The sequence below is a fragment of the Thamnophis elegans genome, chromosome 4 (genome assembly GCF_009769535.1).
Source record: "Thamnophis elegans isolate rThaEle1 chromosome 4, rThaEle1.pri, whole genome shotgun sequence".
NCBI classification, from domain to species: Eukaryota; Metazoa; Chordata; class Lepidosauria; order Squamata; family Colubridae; genus Thamnophis; species Thamnophis elegans.
The window spans coordinates 1,257,308-1,267,206 of NC_045544.1; positions in this window are offsets into that span (position 1 = coordinate 1,257,308).

Genomic DNA, 9,899 nt, shown 5'->3' on the forward strand with positions numbered 1-9,899 from the left:
TATAGGTTTCCCTACTGCATTTTCTCCGGCAATGCTTATTTTAGCTCTGAGAGCATTTCAGATAGCAAAACAGCTGAGTCACAAGAAAACGCCATCAAACAAGAAGGCTAGGATCCAAAATGATATCCATACAATTGTGGAGGGTACAATAGTTAAAATGATATCGCTACCACTAGAAATAAGCCGTGCTTATGGTGCCTGAGTGTTTTCCAATTTGTAGCCATCTGCAGAGAGGAAATGTGCATAAATCAGCTTTTTGCTTGGAAACCAATCTTTTTTTTAAAAAAAGCAGATATGCTGCAGGCTCCAACCTGAAGTTCAAAGCAGCGGCCACCAGAGGGAGCTCCTGAAATACAGATGGGTTTTGATTTCCCCGCTTTTCGGAAAGTTCCTAAGTCAGTGGGAGTCAACCTGGTCCCTACCGCCCTCTAGTGGCCGTTCCAGCTTTCACGGTGGGCGGGAGGAGTTTGCTGTAACTCTGCTTTATAAATTGTATAAAGTAAAGTTACTTCCCTACTTTATAAATCACCATTTCTGTGGAACCGGTGGGCGGTTAGAACATTTTACTACTAACAGAGATAAAAAGGTTGACTACCCCTGTCCTAAAGGGTTAGGATAGAGAAAAATCTGGTAAATACAAAGCTGGTTATGCTGAGCAGGAGACACGCAGACCAGGGGTGAAATCCAGCAGGTAATGACAGGTTCTAAAGAACCGGTAGCGGAAATTTTGAGTAGTTCGGAGAACCAGCAAATGCCACCTCTGGCTGGCCCTGCCCCATCTATTCTCTGCCTCCTGACTCCCAGCTGATTGGGGGGAAATGGGGATTTTGCAGTATCCTTCCCCTGCCTCGCCCACCAAGCCACGCCCACCAAGCCACACCATGCCCACAGAACAGGTAGTAAAAAATTTGAATTTCACCACTGACGCAGACCCACTTTTTGTTCAACGAGAATAGTAGGGAAGCGTCATAGAGAATCTCCTTGTGCTTGTTGATTCAGAAAAAGCTTCCAATAAAGCCAGTAGATTTGAATAGAATTATGGAATGGGTTCTACTCATATGGTTGAAATGGGTTGCTGAGCATGTAAATAACAGCATATAGTAAATGATGGGGGGAAGTATTTGTGAACACAGGATGTTTCACAAATGTGCAAGAAGAAATGAAGAATGTTCCTCTGCCTGCCCATTGTACTTATGGCCGAATACAATTTGTGGTGATGTTGTGGTGCCTCAGTTGGGGACATGAATGTGCATTTACAGATGCTTCTTGCTTAATAATGGTAATGAGGGCTGTATTTTCCATCATTAAGCAATGTGGTGGTAACATATGACGTCGCATTACCAGGCCACTTATCAACAGCACTTCCAGCAGTCCCCAGTTACCATTGATGGTGGGAAGCTGGCAGGGAAGATCTCAAATGGAGATTATATGACTGCAGGACACCTGACAGCTGGGACTTCGAGAACCAATCGGAACTACCACCCATTCAGTAACATTGCAAGTTTGAACGATCCCCTCATGGCCATTAAAGGAGGAATTCCTGTTCTTTGGGGTGACTGTGAACTTGAATGATTCCACAAATGTTAGGTAGATTTTATGATGCGATTTCCCCAAAAGGGAAATGAATCCAAGACCAAGATAGGAAAAATGGAGTGAACTATTGGAAGTTATACATAAGTGGCAGGCAAATAGTTAAATTTGCATATCTATTTATCTACCATATTTATCTATATATCTACCTTATTTATCTATTTATCTATTCATCTATCTATTTATTTATCTATCTATTTATTTCTTCCTCTCCTTCTCCCTCTCCCCCCCTCTCTCAATACCTACCTACCTGTTCTGACCCCCCCCCTGAACACCATGAAAAAAAAACAAAAATTAGCTTGGAATAACAGCATTATTTATTTTCTGATATGCCTTTGAGCCATTGTGGACTCCTGACGACTGCCCGGGCGAGTCCCTGCAATTTTCTTGGCAAGATTTTGGGGGTGGTTTGCCATTGCCCGCTTCCTAGGGCTGAGACAGAGTGACAGGCTTTCTGCCTTGGAGGGGTTGGGGCTCAGGGCCTCTCAGTTAAAGCCTGAGAGTTCAGCATCGCAAGAAAGCATAAAAGTAAATCGAATGCATTGGGGACGACTCGCTTCAGAAGTACGTAGAGTAACACGAGAGTAGAGAATAAGTAGATAAGGAATAAATACGGACTGAAGACAAACATGGCTGTGGAGAGGGTCATATAAAGAGAATCAAAATCAAATGGCAAAGTAAATAGAATATAGGGAAGAAATGTAAGTAAATCAAGAGGAAAGGGAAAACCAAGAAAAGTGGCGAGGAGGCTTTGGATGAAAAAGAGGGAGGGAGGGAGGGAGAGAGAGAGGGAGGGAAAGGGAGGGAGGGAGGGAGGGAGGGAGAGAGAGAGAACATCAACAACAAAAGGCACAATGAACCTGATCATGGCCAAAAACAAGAACAGTTTGTAAGCGTACGAAGGTAAGAGAGATGTGGCTATATTTTATTTATTTTCTTATAATATCTTATCCTGTTTCAGAATGATGCACCATTTACTGGTAAGGAAACCATAGGATGGCTGGGCATGTGTTATGCAGAGCTTCACCGGGGAGCTCTCCTGCTTTTTCCCTAAATAGAAGTTACATCTGGTTTATTTATAAGAGAATATGAATCGTTACAATCCCACTCATTTGAAAACTTTCCCAAGTCTTAGTCATGGCATATTCTGGATTTTTTTTAAAAGCTTAATTATTACGGTATATTTCCGGAGATATGGGGGAAAGGAATGAGCCTATTAAGGCCACATCTAATTTTAAATAATTTAAATTGTTCTTGGGGACTAATCCCACCTTTCCCCCAACTTGATTTACTATATTTTTAGCACTTGATTTCTTTGAATTCTCATTGTGTGGAGAGAAATAATCAGGCCCCGATGGACACCAGGAACAGCAGATGGCATTGGGATCTTTCTATGTCATCAGTCATGTCAAAAGAATGCCAGCCAAGGCTACTTAAAGTTCTTGTTGTGCATCAAGTATACAAGAATTCATTGTGTCTTGGAGACAATTACAAATACTACAGATCACTTATTTGTTCTTGGAGAAACTTCAAGAGCTGTTTTAAGATTTTTTGCAGAGACATTTGTCAGATTTTTTAAATTATTCATGTAATTTATAGTCACAAGCCTAGCAGCGAAGGTATGACACTCTGGGCTCAATTACTCTACAAATGTGAGAAATGATCAGAGCAAACATTCCATTGTGTACATACAGGGTGAGGCAACAATCAGCAAGCTCATTAAGCCAATGTTGAGGGGAAGGGTAGCAAAAGCGGATGAAATTAATCCTTATTAAGTAGAGATAATTGCTATTGTAGTGAAACAACATGATTAGTCATTTCATTAAAAAAAGGAAGTCAGGAACAGGCCTACAGATAGGGTTACTACAACAGGTTGCAGGTAGTTCTCGACTTACAACAGTTCATTTAGCGATTGTTTGAAGTGCACTGAAAAAAGTACCGTATTTTTCAAAATATAAGACGCACCTTTTTCCTTCCAAAAAGAGGGTGAAAATCTGCGTGTATCTTATACACCGAATACAGCATTTTTGGCCTCCCAAACCCCGCCCCTTTGCAAAAATGGCCGTGCATAGCCTTTAGGAGGCTTCCAGGGTGCTCCTGGGGGGCTGGGGAGGACAAAAATGAGCAAAAATGGGCTGTTTTTTGCTCAGTTTTGCGCCCATGAGCCCCCAGGAGCATTCTATAAACCTCCTAAAGGCTATGCATGCCCTTTTTTGACAAAAAAACGGGCCCATTTTTGTGAAAAATGGGCCATTTTGGGGAGATCTGCAGAGTGCAAAAACTTTTTTTTTTTAATTTGCCTCTTCAAAATCTTGGTGCATCTTATACTCCGGTGCGTCTTATACTCTAAAAAATATAATAACTTAAGATCATTTTTCACACTTATAACCATTGCAGCATCTCCATGGCCCTGTAATCAAACTTCAGACGCTTGGCAACTGCCTCATATTTATAACGTCCATGTGATTGCCTTTTCTGACCTTCCGGCAAGCAAAGTCAATGCGGAAGCCAGATTCTTTTAACACCCACGTTACTGCAGTGATTCATTTCACTGTGGCAAGAGAAGTCGTAAAATGGGGCAAAATTCGCTTAACGAATGTCTCACTTAGCAACAGAAATTTTGGGCCCAACTGTGGTTGTAAGTTGAGGACTACCTGTATAGAAACATCTAACTTCCTGTTGCCACCTAGTGAACATCTGGATTTTTGCAGCATCGCTTCAGCTGTAGAATTATTCTAATAAGAAAAAGATAAACAAATGCAAAATTCCACCCAGAATCAGATCCCACTCTCATTTTTTGCATAAGTGTGGAAATTATTTTCACCCCTCTGCCCTACCAGGCCAACAGTCAGCATCAGAGACCCCCAAATCAGCCTTTTTTTGGGGGTAATAAAGTTATTTATTTTTTTCATTTTCATACAAATAACCACATGTATTCCGTTACATAACCAACACTATTTTGTATTATTAAATATTATGTCAATTCGTTTTACCATCAAACACCCCAAGAACTAGCATTGGCTCTTCTGCTCTCCATGTACCATATACCTATCCATCACTTTCTTCTCCCTCTCCCCTCCTCCTCCCTATCTCCTTTCTTCCCCGCTGTCATCCTTCTCTTCTCTACTTCCCCTTCCTCTCTCCTCCTCCTACCTCCCCTTTCCACTCCTTCTTTCTCTCCCTCTCTTCCCGCCTCCGCCCTCTCTTCTAACCCTCTCTTCTTCCTCTTGCCTCTCTCCTCTCTTCCACACTCTTCATCTCATTTACTTGGTGGATTTCAGCCTCTGAACGGGCTCCATTTTATGTTGATGGTATTGCTAATTTCACTTCAATAAACATCTTTAATTTTAACATATATCCTCCTTTTTTTAAAAAAACGGAGAAGTATACATATATAGCAATTTATTTATTTATTTTTTAAAAAAACCAACTTATTTTTGGCCCGAAATGTAGACCTGGTTACAATTTGCAGCCATTTCCATCATAATATTGTATAGTAATACACCATTACACGCCTCAAATTTTTTAGTTCAGCCTTTTTTCAAGAGGAGAATCCAGAAGTTGTTCTAAGCATAAAATTCTATTCTGGATCCCATCCTGCTGTTCCTAGACAAATGATTCACGAATCCCTGTCTACGGACAAGCTGGTTTAGCTAGAAAATCCTTCATGGCTGTTACCATAATAAACTCTTTGTTTCCTTATTAACCAGAGTGGTTTAAATTGAGTGGGTTTGATACCATCACTGCATCCAAGAGGAAGACAAATAAAATGTGTTTAGGGAACAATTAACACATGGAAATGTTTGTTATTTGGAAAGATGAAGTAATGTGTTCTTTTTTTTATTAAATATGTTTCATTTTGGTTTTTTAGTGTTCGTTCCCCACTGAATAATCATTCAATGCGTTCTCCTTCAATGAATTTGAGTCACCCACAGCCCAGTCTAAGGAAGTTCTTAATGCTTGAACACCACGTTTTCTTCTAGTCTTCCTCGGTTGTAACTCTTCTACCTCACTTTGGCTTCGAAGGCGAATGCCTGGTTGAACCCTTCTACCATCTTATGAAACTCTGCCTTGGCTAAAAGCCTTCGCTGGACTTTTGAGGAGATCTGAGTTTTGACCCTGTAAGCCTCTTGTTGCGAGTAACAGAAAATAGAACAGCAAACATATGTTGTGAGTAACAGTAGAGAGAAAAGAAAGACTAGGGGAGAATAGGATTACAAGACCACCAAGGCAGTGGTGAAATTCATATATTTTTTTACTACTGGTTCTGTGGGTGTGGCTTGGTGGGCGTGGCAGGGGAAGGATACTGCAAAATCTCCATTCTCTCCCCACTCCAGGGGCAGGTTACTATAAAACCCCCATTCTTACGCCACTCCAGGGGAAAGATATTGCAAAATCCCCATTCCCACCCCAGTCCAGGGTAAGGGTACTGCAAAATCCCCATTCCCACCCCACTCTGGGACCAGCCAGAGGTGGCATTTGCTGGTTCCCTGAACTACTCATAATTTCTGCCACTGGTTCTCAGAACCTGTCACAACCGGCTGAATTTCACCCCTGCTCCAAGGTCCCTTCCAGCTCTGTCGTTCTGTATCTTTTCTGTCTTTCTCAAATGCCAAATGACGAAGCCAAGCAACCAAGAACCATTGAGGTGATCCAATCTCTTAGTGCAAAACTTTATCGAGTGTATCATTTCAGCACAGAATGAAAGCAAAACCAGGTCTGGGGAATTCCCAGGCAATTCGGTATAATTAAAGTATAGGATCCTCCCCCCATCAGTATAGGTCACATTGCCCAATTAGGTGGGTCACTTGTTGTTGTGGAAAGATTTGGTGAACACTGATTAAAATGTCCTTGGGACCCATGAGACCGTTTCTTTTTTGTCATCTGGAATACACATCCCGATCTCTCCCTTCCTTCCCCCGCTCTGTTTGCAAGCTGTGAAGCAGTGGAAAAATCAAAGTGGCCTGAATACACTTCAAGGCTTGATAGCAAGTGGCTGCTGCGGAACCAACTTAGAGTAAGTTGGAGTTTTAGGACATAGTTCTACTGTATCTATAACACAGAGACATAGTGGCTCAGTAGCTAAGACACTGAGTTTGTCGATCAGAAGGTCAGCAGTTTGGCAGTTCGAATCCCTAGCACTGTGTAACGGAGTGAGCTCCCGTTACTTGTCCCAGCTTCTGCCAACCTAGCAGTTTGAAAGCACGTAAAAAAATGCAAGTAGAAAAATAGGGACCACCTTTGGTGGGAAGGTAACAGCGTTCCATGAGCCTCTGGCGTTTAGTCATACCGGCTACATGACCATGGAGACGTCTTCGGACACCGCTGGCTCTTTGGCTTAGAAATGGAGATGAGTGCTGCCCCCTAGAGTCAGGAACAATGAGCACATATGTTTGAGGGGAACCTTTACTTTTATCTAAAACACAAAATTTTACTTTACCACCCTGAGGAATTCTCGCTGGTCTGCTTTCCATGGATCAGTTGCATTGCACACTTTGTGAATAGCAATAGCAATAGCAGTTAGACTTATATACCGCTTCACAGGGCTTTCAGCCCTCTCTAAGCAGTTTACAGAGTCAGCATATCGCCCCCCATAGTCTGGGTCCTCATTTCACCCACCTCGGAAGGATGGAAGGCTGAGTCAACCTTGAGCCGGTGAGATTTGAACCGCTGAACTGCAGATAGCAGTCAGCTGAAGTGGCCTGCAGTGCTGCACCCTAACCACTGCGCCACCTTGGCTCTTTTAGTGGATGGGCCACTAATTAGGCTTCTTCTGTATCCCACTGCTGGCACCAGTGTAGCAAAGTCCCTTGTAGACAGAGAAGCTGACCAGTGAGCAACAGCAAACAATTACTGAACTCCAAAGTTGTAGAAAGCCAGCTGCAGTTTGTTCTTCCCAGACGCTTAAGCTCCAGGGTTAAAACCCAAGCAGCCTCCTTGGAGAATAAGCATCCAAAACAAAGAATGCAAAAGAAAAATTCTCCAACAGAAAATATTCAAATTTAGGGAGGAAAATGGGACATGCAGCGGGAATTTGAGGCTCGATAGCTTCGACACGCCAGCAGCCCCAAGAGGCTCCCAGCCTCAGCTAAACGGGCAAACTGGCCATGCCTTCCTTGCTTTGAGAAGACTCCGGCCCTTCCTAGACTCTGCAGTTCCGCAAATGATAGCGAATATACCCATCCCAGGATAATGTTGCAGGAACCAATCGGGGTCGGTCCCCGGGGTCTTCTGAACTTCCAAACTCGTGTTGGAGCCCATCTTCAGGGAACTTCTCTCTCATCCGGAAAGTGTCTGGAATTCCACTCCATTTAAGGTAAAGATTCCCCCGCACGGGAATCCTAGTCCTTCCCGACTCTAGGGGGCGATGCTCATCTCCATTTCAAAGCCGAAGAGCCAGTGCTGTCCAAAGGCGTCTCCGTGGTCACGTGGCCGGGATGACTAAACGGCGCAAGTGCATGGAATGCTGTTACCTCCCCACTAAGGGGGTCCCTTGGTGGTTTTTGAAAAGGCAACTGGACTTTCTTTTCCTTGAAGACATTTTGCTTCTCATCCAAGAAGTTTCTTATTTTTTTAAAAAAAAATTAATTTTTATTTCTCATATATACATTCACAATTATATGATCTCATAACTGTTATTAATAATATGTACTTGTAACAATTTTTCTCCCCTACAGTTGACAATATAATTGAAGTTGCTTTCTTACCATCCCATAAACCCATCTTATTTTACAACAATCCTACTTCTTCTTCCTTCCTTCCCTCCTTCCTTCCCTCCCTTCTTCTCTCCTTCTCTCCTTCCTTCCCTCCTTCCTTCCCTCCCTCCTTCCCCCTTCCCTCCCACCTTTCTTCTCTCCTTCTCTCCTTCCCTCCTTCCTTCCCTCCTTCCTTCCCTCCTTTCTTCTCTCCTTCTCTCATTCCTTTCCTCCTTCCTTCCCTCCTTCCTTCCCCCCTTTCTTCTCTCCTTCATTCCCTCCTTCCTTCCCTTTCTTCTCTCCTTCTCTCCTTCCTTCCCTCCTTCCTTCCCTCCTTTCTTCTCTCCTTCTCTCCTTCCTTCCCTCCTTCCTACCCTCCTTCCTTCCCTCCCTCCTTCCTTCCCTCCTTCACTTCCTCCTCCCTTTCCTTCTTTTCTTCTCTCCTTCTCTCCTTCCTTCCCTCCTTCCTTCCCAAGAAGTTTCTTAAGCTCTGACTCTTCGTTCTTCTTTCTACTCTGGTATCTGCCATCTTCTCCCACTTCCACACCTCCCTTCTCTTCAGCAGAAGAGCTACAACTCCTGAGCGTAAGTGCCTGCAGGCAAAAGAATTAGTTGTAGCTTACTCATGAGGAAGCTGGGGTTTTCCTTTGGCCGTACACCTCCTGTCATCACTGTAACTAAGACAGCCACAATCATCCGAAGCCACAATTGTTGGACAAACATCCATAAGAGGCAGAGGTCGGTTCCTACCAGTTCGCACCTATTCGGTAGAACCGGTTCGTCAAATCTACCGAACCGGTTGGAAGAGCCAAGGTGGTGCAGTGGTTAAATGCAGCACTGCAGGCTACTGCTAGATCAGCAGGTCAGCGGTTCAAATCTCACCGGCTCAGGGTTGACTCAGCCTTCCATCCTTCCGAGGTGGGTAAAATGAGGACCCGGATTGTTGTTGGGGGCAATATGCTGACTCTCTGTAAACCGCTTAGAGAGGCCTGAAAGGCCTATGAAGCGGTATATAAGTCTACTGCTATTGCTATAAAGAGGTTCCACCAGTGGACCCGGAAAGCAGGCCAGACCTACAGAAGAGGTTCCCAAAATTTTTTTGAAACCCACCACTGGTCCTTGGAGATGATGATTCTACACTATCATGCTCCTATTTATAAAACTCAGTGCCTCTGTGAAAGGTAAGGATGACTACTGTGTTTGTGGTGCAATCAGAACATTGCGTGTGTTGAAGTTGTTTTGACGCAAACCAAAGATGCCTTTTGAAAAACAAGTTTACATCCTATTCTTATGCATGCCAGTGCTGTGTGTGAGATAATTTAAGGTGGTTCTGACAAGTGTCGTCGGCATCTTCATATCCGGTCACATGGGCGGCAAGCCACTCCCATCTGGTCACATGGGCAGCAAGCCACTCCCATCCGGTCACATGGGCGGCAAGCCACTCCCATCTGGTCACATGGGCGGCAAGCCACTCCCACAAAAGAGGCCACACCCACAGAGTAGGTTCGAACAATTTTTGAAACCCACCACTGATAAGAGGGGACTCCAGTTCTACCCCATCTGCAACCTACGATTCTTATTTCCCTTGTCAAGATGAGTCCCATTGCATACACT